Source organism: Schistocerca americana, chromosome 1 (genome assembly GCF_021461395.2).
Source record: "Schistocerca americana isolate TAMUIC-IGC-003095 chromosome 1, iqSchAmer2.1, whole genome shotgun sequence".
Lineage (NCBI taxonomy): Eukaryota > Metazoa > Arthropoda > Insecta > Orthoptera > Acrididae > Schistocerca > Schistocerca americana.
Window position 1 is genome coordinate 704,457,037 of NC_060119.1, and position 19,231 is coordinate 704,476,267.

Genomic DNA, 19,231 nt, shown 5'->3' on the forward strand with positions numbered 1-19,231 from the left:
CATTAACAAATCTCAGCATATCTATTTTCTTACCATGAATTTTAATTCTTCCTATAGCTCCTACTGTCCCCTAGCTTCATCTATTGCCTTCTGAATGTATCCACTGAAAAAGACTGGAGAGATTGAACAGCCCTATCACACACCTTTCTTAGTAGTGGCTTCTTCTTGATGTTCTCGCCCCTCCCTTTATTACAGCAACATTATCACAGTCACCCCTTCTTTATACAGTTTCTACACTACTATTCTGTCCTCATACTTCATGCCACTCTCTCTGTTGGCATCTTAAAAAGCTGTCACCATTCTACCCTGTCAAATGGACAGGGTATCTATCCCCCACCTGCGTAGTACAGTGGCTAGTGAAGTATGTAGATGTAGATATAATACTATTCCATCTTCATTTTGGACTCCACTGCATTTCATCCATTTCCAAAGAACTTGTTAATTGATTTATAGGCACATTTTCTATCTTGGTCATTTCATTCATGTTCTTGCATTGGTCCTCCAAGAATTGTTGTTTAGCCTTTTTGATTCTCAATTGATTTTATTCTTCTGTGCTCTGTATTGCCTGTGTCCTTCCCTAGTATAGTCTAGTTTCAGCTTAAGTCTTAAATTTGTTTTGTTACTTTGCTTTCTGTAATCCATTCTCTTCTATGGTTTGCCTTCCATCTATCAATTATTTCATTTGCTACTCATAGGACACTACTTTTCAAGGACTCCAGCATTCTTCAACATTTCAGGTGTTGTACATAACTGTAGCCATGTCTGTTCATTCCTTGTATGCCTATCTAACCATGTAATCCTTTAGTCTATACAGGTCCCATTTCTCACAAGTTCTTAGCTTTTTTGAATTCCAGCTCAAAATTCCTATCATTATGTTATGGTCACTATCAATGGCTGGGCCTGCGTAGCTTTTATAGTCTCTTATTTTATTCCAGAACCTTTGTCTACGTAGAATGAAGTTAATTTGATATCACTTCCTATCTCCAGGTGCCTTCCATGTACACTTTCTCCATGGATGGTGTTGAAACCAAAGGCTCTCTTATCCTTTAAAGATGTCTACAGCACCTTTTATCTCACTGTACATTCTTTTCCCTTCTTGATCATATGTCGTTGTCGGCATGTACACTTGGATTATCATTGACTTGTCTGGTTTTGTGTCCAGTTGCACAAATAGTATTCTTCTGTCTATTTGTTGGTAACCATCTACTCTGCATCTGAGCTTGTTCCTAAGAACCTCTCCTAACCCTCTTTCTCCCAATCACTCCTATACGCAGAACATGGGTATAACTCTTAAGTCACCACTTCAAAAGTCTCCACCATATAGCCATTTCATCTCACTTACTTCTAGTATGTTCACTCCCATTCTTGTCATTTCCAGCCTGAGGTTTTCTAGCTTGATGCATCTCAGTAATGTTTGCACATTCCAAGTTGTGGTTCATTTTCTTCAATTCTTCATAGCCTTTATCTCACTGGAAGCACAGACTTCTGCAGTCCCCTCCCAGAGGTCTGACTGGGGGACTATTCTGGAATTTTTTACAAAAGTATGCTTCATATTCATTACTAAAGTGAAACAAAACTGCTGTTTGTTGGGATTTGCTGCATCTCTTTAATGTGGTGGTTTCCCTCGCCTTTCACTTTCTATGCCGTAGACTCATAAAGAGTTCTTCCATCAGTTATTTCATTTTTCCTCAAGAGTTTGACAACCTTCATATCATGCATTATTTCTTTTCATTTATAACAATTTGAAGTTTTTGCACCTGTTCCTTGACTTGTTACCTTGTTGGCAATGGTAGGCTCTCTTTCTGGGAAAATGTCAGAAAAACCATTAAATGATGATCAGTTGAACATCCCAAGATGAGCAGCAAGAGAATACATGTCTTTAGAATTCAATAAAATGTGGCTAATTTTATTTTCAGTTCCATTTGATTCTTGGCAAGTTCATTTTGTATTTGAAGTGTTGACAATGGAAATTAATAAGTCACACACAAATCCAAAATGAGATTTCTTGGTAGATAATACAGGAAGGACCAATGCCAGTGTATGATAAAGCTAATAAATCAATAGATGGGATAGTTAATGCCACTCATCAGAAATGGGATTAGAGATAGGCTTGAGAGTCTTAGCACTTTGTCAAAGAGTAGTTTTCATGCTTTTCATTGTTTTCATGTGCTCAAAAGCAATTTTTTTAGTGTTGCTGTGGAACTGATTTAGTCAGTTAATTAGGTGGGCAGGTTGTCAACAACAACTAGTCATTTTGTAGCAGTAAGTAGACTTTTATTATTGTCATGCAGGTAAACACTACTTTGTGTCTTTGTTTCTCAAGAAGGCTTCATTTTTTGTTGTTGTTGTCTTTTGCTGGTTCACCAGCAAGTATTACTTCAAATTTCAAGGCACAGGAGAACTCGATGGACAAAGACTGTAAAGTGAGTGACTGTAAGTCACTAGAAAATATTTTGGGGTTGTTTAACTGTCATGTTAGCAACTGATTTGGAAAAAAAGAGAAGGGAAACCTTTTATCTCAACCCCCAGGGAGCAAACCCTGAGTCTCACTAGCACAAGCTAAAATACAGCATATAGGATGCCAGTTTAATCAAAACTCTCAAAACCTCATTTCCAACACAAGATAGCAATTATTAATGGCACAAGTCAACTAAACTGTACTTATGCCCAGATTTGAACATCTAGACAATGTACTGTACATTTAAGGTAACTCATCCCACCATGAACATTGATCTGTGGGGCTGTTGCTCGATTATCATAAAACATTTCAACTAGCATTCACTTTACCATCCCATTCAGATACTTGTGAAATTTGTGATCTATAAACAGACCAAAGAGAAAAATGTGAGACCAGAGAACCTTAGACACATAGCTAAAAAGGAATTAAATGTACTAACAACAGAAGAAGCTATGGAATAACAGTATATTCAAATACATTCAAGTATCATCTTGCACAATTTGTAAGGACTTGCAGCTAGTGATGCTTAAGTCAATGTTGAAGCTTTCTAGTACGTTTTATAGCAGGTAGTTGTCCAACTATAATCTTAAATATTTATTACACTTGGTAATGTTTCTGGTGTTTTTGCGATGAGGGCTTAGCAGGATGCAGAGGAAACAGTGGCACACCATGTCTATTAAATGCAGTTATGTCACCTGGATTACCCTTGAGAAAGCTCTGTAGATCCGTAATCATAGTTATGTAAGATAAAACGAGAATCAAATGATTGTTATGGTATCTGTTTGGGCTGTAGATAACTATTTTGAAATAACTGATTTGAAACACCTACTGTCACTGTTTTCGCGATCTTCAGTCTAAAGACTGGTCAGATGCAGCTCTTCATACTCATCTGTCTTGTGCAAGCCTCTTCATTTCTATACAAACACTGCAACCAACATCCACCTTAACATGTTGACTGTAGTGAAACCTTGGGTCTCCATCCACAATTTTTCTTTTAATACTTCCCTCCATAACCAATGACTCCTTGATCCCTCAGGACATTTCCTATCAAGTGTTCTGTTCTTGTAGTCAGTTTGTAATGTTTCAGAGTAGGATAACTTTTACTGTATACATCAATACCAAGTCAAGTAGCATATTCAATACCGCAGTTACACATTCTACTTGCATATTGTGTGCGCTGTCTAGTTTGTATATTTGTGTGTTTTACTGTTGCATGAGCTTTAATTTAACATCTATTACTTATCTATGTAACATTTGGCTATTTACTCAACTTTTTTATGCAAATTAATAGTTCACAGAACGTTTTTGTAAATATCAACATCAGTATTTCTGAAATTGAAATTTAACACTTTCTTAACACTTTCTCACTCCAGAAGATGTAAGTAAAACAGAGCAACAGTATACACAAATACTAACATTCTAACAGTATTACATTGCCTGTTGTAGTTTGGGTGTAATTATATAATGTGCAGTTATCTTTGATGTGCATAATTTGTTCCTAAATTACCACTTTCAGTAGTAATATGTTAAAATTGTGCTATCAGCAGTGCGAAATAATTCATTCTATTGAAGACTATGCCAGTCAGTACAATGCAACATTTCATGTATGTTTGCATGACGCTGCAACTGCAGTGAAACATGTTTGAGATGAAAAAACAAAATTGTGTTTTGCTTAAGGCAGATCCCCATCCAAAAACACATGTAAGCTTTCTTACTGGTTTTGGCAATACATTCAAAGTTTGGCAAGTGGACTGAGTAGGGTGGCGGTTGTGTCAGATGGGGAGTGTAGAGAGAGAGTGAGGCGCAAGGCAGGAAGAGGGGTTAAGGATGAATGCAGCATATCTGTGAAATGGGGTAGCAGACAGTGATATTACAGCATGCTGTGGTACGTAATGCAGTGAGCAATTACTCCATGCACTGATGTCCCAGCTGGGAGATACGCACTGATCCATGAAATCCCAGGAGTTGAAGATATTGCTGTTGACAGCACCATGAACTGTGGCCAGTCATTGTTTGACAGCTATGATGTGCAAATCTTATGTGCAAGAGACATTGTGAATGATAAGGCTGTATAACTTGGAGTTGTAAGCAGCTGTAAAATGCCGTGTAGACATGTTGACAGGTGTTGAACATCCATATTGCAAAGAAGAAGAGTTGATATCATTGAGTAGTAGCTGCTGACATGGGCATCACAGTGGAGTAAAAGGAATCTGAATCAAAAACATCTGGGCTGCAGTACTTCTGCAACAGGTTTAAAGTGAAAGAAGCCAAAATTTAAAATCCCCAGCAACCATAACATATCCACACGAGTGGACCATTACAGCCACACTCACACCATCTCTGGCACCTGCACAGGGATAGTTAATTGGATGCTTCTGTGTCAGCACTTAATAATATTTGATTAACAAGATAAGAAGTCAAAATTAAAAGGCAATTCTTGGCTTAAGAAAAAAAAATTTCTCCAGAATTTGCAGAGTGTTTGAGTTATTACTAGCATTGTGACTGAAATGGAAAATTTATATTGAGTCAAACTGTTGAAAAGCAAATATTAAATCCCACAACAATATCCAAGACTCAGATGAGAGCATTAAGTCTATTGTTGGGAAGATTGACACTTGTGTTAGTGGTTCCAAGTTGACATACAGCAATTGGTTATGGTCTGCTCAGTTGTTTAACAAGTGGCAGCAATAATAGTGTTGCAGTTCACCAGCGATGTCACACTAGCGGCTATTCAGTGGCAGCACATGGTGTTGACACTATCACAAACTTTTGGTGAACTGAGTTTGACTTAAATTGATTTCCTTTGTTTAACTGCAGTGTTGTGGTGTATGGGCAAGATAATCATTAGTGAAACTGTACAATAAAGTTTGTTAGTTTGGTCAATGTAAGCTTAATACTGAGACATTTGGCTGCAGTGAAGATTTGCAGCAGATTTGTAACTGTTTGGAGAATGCCTACAGTCACACAAAATATGCTGCAGCCTTTAGAAGAGGTATTAAGAGTGTTTGCAGAGAAGATGACTGCAAAATTTGATATGACAATCTAAGAGCTAAATACAAAAATAGTAAATCTTGGAAATGAATTGTCTACAAACACAATACAAACATGGTAGATATTGGAAAAGAATTATGTACTGAACTCAATACAAACATGGTAGATTTCAGAGTGAAATAGTCTACTAAACTCAATCAAACATGGTACATGTAAAAACAGAATTATCTACAATGAATGTGAATTTATAAAAGCATATAAGGGAAACTAGACAAGTGAAAAAGGAAATGCATAGTACAATTTCTAACATACAAACAACAATAAATGAGTTAACTGAGGAGTTGTGGTCAGAAGGAACTAAACTACGTGATCTTGTGAGAAAAAAAGGAAATGAAGGTGGTTAATAATTACGTAAAGCAATTGAGTGAGGTTAGTGAATGGGAATGTAAAACAATTCATGAACAAATGTCATACATGTGAGGGGAAACTTGATATGTTAGAACAAAATAAGAATTTAGAGGTGACAGCTATAATAGAATCTGTTTTTGCTGACTTGGAGGAGAAAGTGAGTGAGATAATTGATCAAAAGGTACAAGAAAAAGTAAATTTGACAATCAGCACACCCTGTTCTGCAGAAGATTTAGACAAGCATGACTAATTTCAGAAAATTTGGGAGGCAAACGTGAGACCCGAGTGTTGCACAATGGATCAGATCCATTGCCATCATTTACCTTGGACATCACCCGTGTACCCTAGCCATGTTTGTCTTTGCAATTACTGACTCAGCACCATTAAGCCCTGTCGCAAGACATGTTGGCTGATGTACATAACCTGAGCAGGAAAACGCTATCATGGTGGGAACAACATGCCATGCTGTCACCACATGCCGTAACTTCTGCTGGTAGCTGTGACACTGTGAACATTTCACCTTAGGGACAAGTGTCATGTAAACATGAATATAGCGCATATTTGTCTGCATTAGTACAGCTTTCCCCACTGTTGTCTATCCTGTCGCAGCCAATGAGAGACATATATTTCAAACAGGAGATACTTCATCTCATTTCATTTCAAGACCAGTTGCAGCTGAACAACTCGACTTTCTTCTCAATGGTTATGATCATTCTGTCAGTGCCAGTTGTGTCTTCAACCGCATCTGTCATGCCACATTCCTCGTGCAGCTATTTCCTCTCCCACACATTTACTGAGGCCTCAGGTGACTACCATGGACACCATCACTGTGCTTCAGATGTGTTCTGGACGACCCCGACACATTGATGCAATGGACAGCCACTCTACACCCTCATCCCTGTACTATGCAGTGTTCCCCCTAAATAGTACAACAAGATCATATCGGACATTTCTCTATGCTATCTCAGGGTCATTCCATATCAAGTGTCCTAGAATAAAAAATGGTCCCCACTCGACCATCTCAGATACGCTTCAAAACTTGTTTTTGTATACATATTTATGTGTTAGGTCAATGTGCAAAATTTTGGCCGAATTGTTACAGTGGTTCCAGAGCTAGGGCCACCTTAGTGGGCCCATACATAGTCACAAGGCACCCAGTGTGAAGAATTCAGTTAACTTTGCTTTAACGTTGTGCATCTTCTGTGATTATCACAGTGAATTTTTCTGTCCTAGTACAACTTTTGTTGCTGAATGCAGCTAAAGCATTCAAATTCCTTAGAAATGACTATCCATTATGCTACTTGGTCTGAAAGTGCCTTGTAAAATTAATCATGAAATATTCAAGCCCTACTTTAACCATCCTTTACTATAAGGGAAAGGCAGCTGGAACCTTGATTTTTGGGCTGTTAACCAACAACCAGGTGCTCGCTATACTACACCTGTATTAGCATTTATGAGTAAATAATTCAAGTCAAACAATGGAAAATCCAAGACGGAATGTAACAATACCAGACAAGGAAAGTTGCTACTCACCATATAGTGGAGATGCTGAGTCGCAATAGCCACAACAAAAAGATTCACACAATTATAGCTTTCGGCCATTAAGACCTTTGTCAGCAGTAGACACACTTACACACATGCACACACACACTCACGCAAACACAACTTGCACACATGTCTGCAGTCTCAGAGAACTGAAACCACACTGCGAACAGCAGCACCAGTGCATGATGGGAGTGGTGACTGGGTGGGGGTAAGGAGGAGGCTGGGGCGGGGAGGGGAATGGATAGTATGGTGGGAGTGGCAGACAGTGAAGTGTTGCAGTTTAGATGGACGGCAGGAGAGAAGGTGCGGCGGGAGGAGGACGCCTCATTGTGGCCGGTTACTGTGCCCCCACTGAGAGAATCTCTGCTCTCATAGACAAACACCTTCAAACTATTACCCGGAATCTATCCTTCTGTATAAAAGATACCAACCATTTCCTCAAGCAACTCTCCATAGCTCCTGTCCCTTTACCACATTGTGCCCGGCTTGTCACTAACATTTCTAATGCTCATGGCCTTACTGCTATCCAACACTACCTTTCCAGACACTTTATGGATTCCAAACCAACAATCTCCTTCCTAGTCTCCATGACCAACTATATCCTCACCCACAATTACTTCTCCTTTGAAGGCATTACCAACAAACAAATCTGCAATACGGCTATGGGCACCCACATGGCACCATTCTATGCTAATCTATTTATGGGCCATCTAGAGGAATCCTTCCTAAAAACCCAGAATCCTAAACCCCGCACCTGGTTCAGATTCATTGATGAGATCTTTGCTATCTGGATTGAAGGTGAGGACACCTTATTCACATTCCTCCAGAACCTCAACAAACTTCTCCCCCATTTGCTTCACATGGTCCTACTCAACCCAACAAGCCACCTTCCTAGATGTTGACCTCCACCTCAGAGAGGGCTACATCAGTACCTCCATCCATATCAAACATACTAACCGCTAGCAATACCTCCAATTCGACAGCTGCCACCCATTGCATACCAAGAAGTCCCTTCCATACAGCCTAGCTACCCATGGTCATCACATCTGCAGTGACGAGCAGTCCCTCTCAAAATATACTGAGAGTGTCACTGACCGTAATTATGCTCCCATCCTCGTACAAAAACAGATCTCCTGTGCCTTATCTTTCCAGTCTCTCACCACCTCCCAAAGTCCCACAGTCCAGCCACAGAGGAGCATTCCCCTCGTAACTCAGTACCATCTGGGACTGGAGCAACTGAATTACATTCTCCGCCTGGGTTTTGATTAACTCTCGTCGTGCCCTGAAATGAGAAATGTCCTACCTACTATCCTTCCCACCCTTCCTACTGTGGTATTCTGCTGTCCACCGAACCTACACAATATTCTCGTCCATCCTTACACAACCCCTGCTCCCAATCTCTTACCTCATGGCTCATACCCCTGTAACAGACCCACCCTTCCTACTGTGGTATTCTGCTGTCCACCGAACCTACACAATATTCTCGTCCATCCTTACACAACCCCTGCTCCCAATCTCTTACCTCATGGCTCATACCCCTGTAACAGACCTAGATGCAAAACCTGTCCCATACATCCTCCTACCACAACCTACTCCAATCCGGTCACTAACATTACCTATCACATCAAAGGCAGGGCTACCTGTAAAACCAGTCATGTGATCTACAAGCTAAGCTGCAGCCACTGTTCTGCATTCTATGTAGGCATGACAACCAACAAGCTGTCTGTCCACATGAACAGCCACTGACAAACTGTGGCTGAAAAAACAAGTGGACCATCCTGTAGCTGAGCATGCTGCCAAACATGATACCCCTCATCTCAATGACTGCTTCACAGCCTGTGCCATATGGATCCTTCCCAGCAACATCAGCTTTTCTGAATTGCGCAGGTGGGAACTATCCCTGCAATACGTCCTACGTTCCCGTAAATCTCCTGGCCTCAATCTTTGTTAGTCACTGTCCTCACCCATCCAGACCCCTCCCTGTTCCCATTCCAGCACTACACAGACGTCATTCCACTGCCACACCCAGTCTTTTAATTTCTTTTTATTTCTCTCCTTTCCACTAATTACCCCCTCCCCCCCTGTGCACCTTCTCTCCTGCCCTCTGTCTAAACTGCAACACTTCACTGTCCACCACTCCAACCATACTATCCATTCCCCTCCGCACCCCAGCCTCCTCCTTACCCCCACCCAGTCACCACTCCCATCATGCACTGGTGCTGCTGCTCGCAGTGTGATTTCAGTTCTCTGAGACTGCAGACGTGTGTGCAAGTTACGTTTGTGTGAGTGTGTGCGCGTGTGTGTATGTGTGTCTACTGCTGACAAAGACCTTAATGGTCGAAAGCTATAATTGTGTGAATCTTTTTTTTGTGGCTTTCGTGACTCAGCATCTCCACTATATGGTGAGTAGCAACTTTCCTTCTCTGGTATTGAGTAAGTAGCTCTGATTTTATTGACCCTTGTCTCAAGTGTCAAATTGAAAAGTACAAATTTCTAGCACTTGGTATCAACTCTGATCTTCTTTTTATTGATACCACTGAAAAGAGCACAGTTTGTGCTACAAGGGACTTGAAAAAGTAGAATGGTAACTTTCCATATAAGTCATTTAAAACAGATAAAAAGAAATCTAAGCTGTTATGGTTACCACATGAATTACTGTGTTGGCAGCTGTTGTACTGAAGAATGTCAAGGCACTTGTGATGTTATTTGTTAGTACAAATTATTTGCAGCATGATACTTTTGTTCCTCTGATGTGCAGGTACAACTGTTTCATATATGGGTTCCAGAAACTTCTGGAAATTAGATATGCAGGTATGACTGCTTTATAACACAGGGCATGGACTCCAGAAATTTCTGTACATTGTGATGCAGATATTGCTGTTTTATAACACAGGCCATGGATTCCAGAAATTTCTGGAAATTCGATATGCTGGAATGACTGTTTTATAACAGATTCCAGAAACTTCTGGAAACTTGATATGAGGTATGACTATTTTATAACAGGACATGGGTTCTGGAAGTTTCTGAATATCTGATATGCAGGTATGACTGTTTTATAAAACAAGGCTTGGATTCCAGAAACTTATATGCAGCTACAACAGTTTTATAACAAGGTACTAGAAACTTCTGGAATTTTCTGTAATGTTCTGGAAAGTTCTCCAGTATTCGCAGTTAATACATTCACACTATATAAGATGTAATATGATTTGGGTATCATTCATGTTTGTACGCAAATTGTCAATCATTGTATCATTCGTGGTTATTACCTGTGGATGTTTACCTTGCAGCTTGGTTGTTTCCTTCAATCCATTCTTGAATCATTGCTGAAGTTACAACTTGTTATGGCTTCAAACAATGGAAATATGGACCTAAAGCAGTGCACCGTTGGATGAATCAACAAGTCCGTGTGTCATTTAACTAAGTTCACCAGGGACAAACGCCTTCTTAAGTCAATTAGTGACCTCTCTGAGGAGGATCAGAATTTTCTGATTCGACAAGTTGGATTTCAGCTTCGTTGTGGTGCCAAAATATGTTTACATCATGAAGCACAACTGTTGACCAGGTTTAAATATCTGCAGAAATCATGCTGCAATCCATTTCAAAAGAAGAATCATTTATGCAACAAAGGTCTGTGTCCTATTGATGTTGCAACCACCAACCTTTTGAAACAACTTACAACAGTTGATGTTAAGCGTGTACGGAAGCTTTGCCCCGCTTGTAGAGTTGACATCAATGCATAAAATCCCAAGCCATTGCCATCATCAGAGTCTGATGAAGATGATGCTACAGTTGCTTCAGACAGCTTGACAGCAATTGGTGTGTCACCACTAAAATTTCAGTGCATTTAAAACCGGGATTCTAGTGGATACACAAAATGAATGATAAGGCAAGTTCAAATGGTTGTGGCTACCAAAATTGCTGAAATTGGTGGGCTTAAAGCAGATGATGTCATAGAACCACAACCAGGTCAAAAACGCCACGATCGCTCTTCTTACAAAGGACTCATCAACGAATTGAAAGTGGAGGTGTCCTCAGCTTCTGAGAAAATTCAGATTTTAACTTTGGGCCCTAGCAGTTGGAGCATTAAGAAAATGATGGAAGAATTTAACGTGTCTGAGCGAATGGTGAAAACTGCCAAAAAGCTGAAGGAAGAGAAAGGCATATTAGCAAAACCAGATCGAAAGCAAGGAAAGGCTTTGCAAGAAGATATTAAGGAAAGTGTAGCAAAATTCTATGACATTGGTGAAGTCAGCTGAATCTGCCCTGGAAAAAAGGACTTTGTTGCCATAAGGACACCAGCTGGCCCAAAAGTCCATACGCAGAAACATTTGCTGCTTTATAACTTGAACGAAGCCTATCAAGAATATTGCAGACAACATTTACCAAAAGTTGGCTTTTCCAAATTTTGTGAGCTCCAGCCAAAGTGGTGCATCACAGTTGGTCCAACAGCAACACACTCAGTTCATGTTTGTACAGTTCATTAAAATGTCAAGTTGATGCTAGCAGTGACTCCAATTAAGGATGGCTACAAGAGTTTGTCAGCCAAAACAGCTTGCAATATGGATTCAAAAGATTGCATGCTCCGACTATGTGACCAATGCCCTGGATTAGAAGTCTTGGAAAGATTTGTAGAAGCTGCGTTTGAAGGGAATGGCATTGATGAAGCAATTGTATACAAAGAATGGATACGCACTGACCAAGATACACTGGAGACAAAGCTGTCAATGATTGAAGAATTTATCCATTGGGAAAATAGACAGGCCATATTACATCCCTTTGATATTTATTACCAGGGTGTGACTGGAAAGATCAAGTCTCTTAGCTTCTGCAACATCTGTGATTGTTTGTGACATGATACAGTTGCAGTTCATGTTTTCTGCTCCATGTTGATTGATCACCTGCAAAACCCACTTTCCAGTGCTGAAGCACATCAGCTACTTCAGCGATGGATCAGCTGCCCAATACAAAAATTTCAAGAACTTTATGAATCTATGTCAGCTCTACAATGACTTCAGTATCAGAGCAGAATGGAACTTCTTCACCAAAAGCCATGGAAAGTCTCCATGTGATGGTATTGGGGGCACAACAAAGCAATTAGCAGCAGGAGCAAGTCTCCAATGGCCAACTTCAGATCAAATTCTAACACCAAGTGATCTATTCAGATTTTATGACAAACATGGAATCAAATTCCTTTGTGTCACAAAGGAAGAAATTGATGTCACAAGATCTTTGCAAGAAAGGAGATTTGAAAATGATTGCACAGTTTCGGGGTCCAGAAAAAACCACTGATTCAGACCAATTGATGAAAAACAGTTACAAATTCACAGGGTTTTCAATGAAACAGTGTCATTTATTGCAATTTTTGATCAATCAACATACATCTCAAGTGTTCAAATTGACAGCATCCAATCTGTAAAATACATAGCCTGCATTTATGACAACAAATGATGGATTGGAAACACCTGTGACACATCACTAGAAGAATGAGATTAGTTAGTTTCCACATGGTCCCAGTAATTCATTCCATTGGCCCCTAAGGAAGGACACCTGTTGGATCCCAGAGCAGCAGATAATCATCGTTTTGCCAGCTCCAAGTCCCAATTCCGTGGTTTGGATATACACTTACTCATCAGAGGTGCTGAAGAGCATTGAAGAGAATTTTAGAGCCATGAAAATGGTTTCATGAACTCTGGCAACAAATTTATGATGCTTGGTTCATTATGTGAACTTCTTGCTTTGTTATGTTCGCAACAATGTTGTTTATTTGCTCGTTTTTGTATGCCATTCACTAAAGCTATTCTGTCAAGCACACAGTGTGCACAAAACCTAAGGTATCTTTGGAGCTAGTTTAAAAACCTTATATGGAAAATTACCATTTTACTTTTTAATGTTCCTTGTAGCAAAAAATGAGCTCTTTCCAATTGTGTCAGTTAAAAGATTACAGACAGTAGCCATATTAAAAACTGGTCCTGAAAAATGCTACAAATTTTCAATTTTCAATTTGACACTTGAGACAAGGGTCAATAAAATCAGAACTCATAAATGCTAATACTGGTGTAATATAGTGAACACCTGGTTGTTGGCTAGCAGCTCAAAAATCAAGCTTTTCCCTTATAGTAAAAGATGCTTAAAGTATGACTTAAAAGATGCTTAAATCTTTTGTGATAAATTTTAGAAGGCACTTTCAGATCAAGTAGCATAAGGGACAGTAATTCCTGAGCAATTTGAGTGCTATAGCTGCATTAAGCACTAAAAGTTGAACTAGTGTACAAAAATTCAAGGTGAAAGATGCACAAAGCTATACCAAAGGTGGCCATTTTATTAACCCTGTGCACTTTATGATTTGGTATAGGTCCACTAAGGTGGCCCTAGCTCTGGAACCACTGAAAGAAAGAGCCAAAATTTTGCACACTGAGCTAACACATAGATATGTACACACATACAAATTTTTAACAAAATCGGAGATGGTCGAGTGGAGATCCCTAGGACACTTGATGCAGAATGAACACTCAGCTACTTAAAGACAATCTGAAAACATGGTCGTGTTGGTGGATAATGTCCTGGACACACATGGCATACACCAGATTCTTGTGCTTAATAAGCCACCTACGTGACCACACAGACCTGATCAGTGACTTGACCTGTCTGTCTCCTCCAAAACATGCCAATGCACTTGTGATTATCACCAAACCCAGTTCTTTCACACGAGGACACTTTATGGCACATCACCTAGGAGACAAATGTCCTTCACAGCTCTGGCAGATATTATGTGCTCTTGTGGACCCAGAGGTTGCTCTATGGACATTGTGGGTGATCAGACTGTTTCATGATCTCCAGCTGCAGCTGCTATTACATTGCACACAGCCACTGGACATTCGAGTCCAGCTCACTGATTGTGCCTATCATGTCATTTGCCATCATCAATTTCTGCCTGCAACAAATTGCTCTCAGACAAACAAGGTTGGCAGCAATGCTTCAAACACCACCACCCATCCCTCCACACTTGTACGGCAAGGTTTCATGAGATCTCACACAAAACCTGACAGCATCATGCAGCCACCTGGGGACCAGCTCTTGGCACTACTGGCTCCTTCTTTGCCCTCTGCTCCAGCTGCCGACTCACACTCTGCCACTGCTAGTCACGGCCCAACAGATGGTGCAGGCGTCACCCGACTTGCCCCATATCCCTTCTACTCACTTTGCTGGTTTCACATGATGTTCAGCAATGCTGCAAGAAACTATTAAACCCCATGCATAAGGCACTCAAACTCATGATGTGGGCTGGTTTAGGTGCCTCGTCCTGCATTGCTGCAACCAGATACCATCTCCAGAGTGAGTCATCATACTTAGTGTCCCTGGTGTCTTCTTCCAGTGGCAGACTTTGTGTGCTTGATCGAGCAAATAATATACAGTTCCTCATTGATAAAGGTGCAGATTCAAGTATCATCCCTTCCTCCTTCAGTCCCTGGAGCCATCTCCCAGCATCAATGGTTGAGCGACAAACACCTCCAATATCACTGTCCACGGCACCACCAAACTTCAGTTGCAGTTTACACTGCCTCTTCAATTCTCCTGGACCTTCCATGGGGCCAGGCTGGAGGTCTCTGTCTTCAGGATAGATTTTCTTAAGCATTTTAGTCTTTCTCCTGACCTACATGCTTCTGCCTTACTCCATCACACATTGAGCATGAGCATTCCTGGCTCCTTCACCCTTTCCCCTTCCTAATCTGTGATTCTACGTGTGCCTCTTGTTTACACCATCTCCAAGGGTTCCTGCCTGACAGCTAACCTCATGAACTCACTGGCAGAGCTCATGACTCAGCATTGAGATATCAATGACCTTCGCATCAACAACAACATCTTCCATCAGTTGATCACCAATGCATCACCCAATCTGGTGTGTACTCTCCGCATGATTGACAACTTCATCTCCTATCAAGGCTTCAGACTGTGCATTTGTCACTCCCCTTATTGCCACCTCCACTGCAGACACTTCAGGTCAGCAATTCACAAACTATCAATGTTTCATATGAAGATTCTCTCCCCCTCCTGTAGCTGCACATACAGCATTCCCAAGTACTACAAAGACCGTCGTTGGCACCAAACAGGCACGGAATAGTACCTGCCATAGGTTATGCATGATGGAAGGTCCTCCTGTTCATTGCAAATTTAGGTGTCTTACAGCTAAAAAAACTCATCGCGTGATGGCTGCCATGCAAGAACTCTTAGAGGCAAGTATCATGTGCCCATAGCAATTAGTCATCAGCCATCTGCCTCATTCCTAAGAAAGACGTTACCTTTAGGTTGTGCAGAGACTATCACAAACCCCAATGCACATATTGTAATGGACAATTATCCAATCCCACGCAATCAGGGCTTCATGCAGCAGCTCCACAGCACACTATTCCTTAGTGTTATTGACTACTGGAAAGCTTATTGTCAGAATATTCCTAAAACTGCCATCATCATGCTTTTCAGCCAGTCTGAGAATTGTTTTATGCCTCATGATCTGAAGAACGCTGCCCAAATGTCACAATGGTTTATCAGCTCTGTGCTGTTTTCCTTAATTTTTTTTTTTTGCTATGTTTACCTAGATAATATCCTCATCTTCCCCACCTCTGCCAAAGAGCATGAGTGACACTTATCTCATGTGTTAAAAATTCTCTCAGATAATGGTGTAGAGATAAACCATGACATGCCACAACCTTCCTCAGCCACACCATTACTTCTGAAGGAGTTCATCTGAGGTGCAACAGCTTATCCTTCATTAATGAACTGCCTCTCCTGAAGCTTACTGTAGACTCAGATGGTTTCTTGACATGGTGAACTATTTTCAGAGTCACATTCCTCATGCTGCTTCTCTTCAGGACCCCCTGACAGATGCCATGGTAGCAAAAACACTTCTGGCCCACAGGAGGTGCAATGGTCCAAAGATATGACGCGTGTGTTCAGCGACCTCAAGACTTCTCTTCTGAATGTCATCACTCTTGCACACCCAATCATCGATGCTCACAGCTCCGTCACAATGGACAGGAGTGAATCTTTGATTGGTACTGTTTTGAACAACATGTTGGTGACACCTCACAGACACTACACTTCTTTTCCAAAAGACTTTCCTCCCCACAATGCAAATGGTTGACCTTTGACAGAGAATTGTTAGTGATCTACGAGGCAGTCCATTTCGTCTATAAAGACAAAGAAGGGCAAGAGATCATGGCTTTCACTGCTCACCGACTGCTTACAGACGCACTTTGTGGCCTTGCAGCTGGCCTCTCATCGTGCTGTTTTTGACACAAGGACCTCATCTACCAATATGCCACAGATTTCTGCTATGTTAAAGGAGCCAAAAACGTCATGGCTGAATGTATGCCGCATCTGCATGCTATTTCCTTCCCATTGAACTTAAATGATCTAGCTCACCTGCAAGTGCTAGCTCCCAAATGTCCAAAACTTGTTACATTGTAACTCTTTCTCTTTGACTGTGCAACAGCATTACCCTCTCTGTTCTTCATTGCTGGTTTTATGCGACCCATCTACAGATACCCTCATCTGTGGTTCCCACACCTTTATGGCACAAGGTTTTTTTTTTTTTTTTTTTTTTTTTTTTTTTTTTTTTTTTTTTTTTTAAAAAAATCACACATAAACTGGTGCACCCTGGCATATCGGCTACCATGTGCCTTCTGCCCAAATGATTTTTCTGGCTAGGAATTAAAATTGACTATTGCAGTTGGGCATGTGCATGTTTACCCTGCCAATGCAGAGCAAAGTTGGTTGACACACCCAACCTCCTCTGGGACATTTTGAGATCCCTACTGTTTGGTTTTGTCACATACATCTCAATCTTGTAGGCCCTCAGCCCCCTTCTTAGTTTTAGATACATTCTCTCAACGATCGACCGTGCCAGCAGATGAGTGGAAGCACTGCCCCTGATTGACATTTTAGCTAATTCATTCAATAGCCTGCTTCAGGTGCCTCTTCTCCATTACAACTGACCAGGGGTGGCAACTTGAGTCATTACTTTTTCCCAAGCTGTGTTTCTTGTGGAGTGCCAAAAAATTCCACACAACCAAATACCAACCTCAGAGCAATAGGTCAGTCAACCATTGGCACCACACTTTCAATTCTGATGTGTAACAGCAGATCCTGGTCTGAAATGCCACCTTGGGTGTTACTCAGTGTATGTACTACTTTCAAGGACAATCTCAATTCCTGTATGGTAAACATTTGGTGCTTCTGACTCAGTTTGTGGAGGACTCTTCTCCTCTTTCTCCGTCTGAGCTTCCATCACTAGTTGAGCACATCTGCTCTTACTTTGTCCACATATGCATCCCCCCCTCAATGTGCTGATTCTATGCCTCATGTGCTTGTTCACAAGAAACTCGACTGGTGTGAGTTTGTTGTGCTCTCCAAGACTCAGTTTGGGCAGTTTTGCAGCACTGCACTTCAGACTGCACAGAGTACTTCACCATACAGTCAATACGATGGACATTTACCTGAATAGCAAGTGCCAAACTGTATCACTCAACAGAGTTAAATCAGTGCTGTCAATCAATGAGGACCTCCATCCAACCTCAAATCTGGATGACCTTTTTCCAAGTTTCTCAGCCTAGATCCACCCATGTGCAACTCACCAACTATGCCCTCAGATTTGAGTGTTACACATAACATGTCTCCCCCCCCCACCACCACCACCACCACCACCACTACCACCACCACCACTGCTCTTTCTTCTGGGTACCCCAGCAGTCTAGAGGTTCTCCCAACACTTCTGCCGTGTGTGCCCACAGATATGAGTGCTGCATGTGAAGTGCCTTCTCCCCTGCTGCCTTCTTCTACATCTTTGCCCCATCCCATCCAGAGTGGCCACCTTTTGCACTGACATTTCATCATAATGCACTGATGACCTTTCCCTCCAATTACACAATGGCACGCTCTTCGTACTATATGTTTCCTCACACTTGCTTCACGACCCAACCACTAACTGCATCACACTCCTCCATTATTATCACCTTCAACTGGATGCCACTGATGAGAAAGTTTTGGTTCCGATCAACACAAATGGCCACCTTATGGTCATCATACCCTTCAGCTCATGGCCAATACTCTAAGGCGCATGACCAAATGATTCCATTTCCCACACAAGCCGACCCTACATCCACCGCACTGGCTACGGGACTTCATCATCTCAGCCTTCAGCATCGAGTCACGACCATACCTTATGAGAAACAGTCCGTCAAGTCTTTCCCCCTCCACGGGGCCAGCCATGAGCTGACTAGTAATACAGATGTTCAGGACTCTGAACAGCACTCACCACCTGTCCCTGCTGTCTGCTGCACTGACACTTCTAGTCCTCCTCCATGCTGCACAGTGTGTGTGTGTGTGTGTGTGTGGGTAGGGGGGGGGGGGGGAGGTTCTCTGTGGTGATTGTTGATAGTTACACCACCATAGTCTTTGATGGTCTCTGGAGCTTTAGCCGAAGCTCTTTTAGTGATCACTAGTCAGGTCCACCTTCTTCTCTTGTACTTTGTTTATGTCTCGTACATCAGAGTTTTATGTAATAAAACCTCAATCTTACAATCAAGTGGTGAATCATTTTATTCTCTGGTGAGTATAGGACCTCATTTCCCACAAGTTCCATTTGTGCCCGAATATCAGTCATGCTGCGCTTCAAGGTTGTCATCAGCTTTGATTATGGTATTTATTTCTCTCTGTTAACTTTGTACACTGATGTGATTTAATGCAAGCTATTTTGGAACTTAGTGTGTCCACTAACTATGTAATTAGATGTCTGCTTTGTGACATTTATCTGCCAAGATTCAGTTTTGAAAG

The 19,231-nt window shown here is 41.3% G+C and overlaps 1 protein-coding gene across 1 annotated transcript in view; it reads right to left on the reverse strand.

Annotated features, from left to right (window-relative positions):
- The window catches only part of LOC124593706 (proton-coupled amino acid transporter-like protein pathetic), a 157,089-nt gene that overhangs the window by 125,691 nt on the left and 12,167 nt on the right, over window positions 1–19,231 (reverse strand). The window lies entirely within an intron of this gene.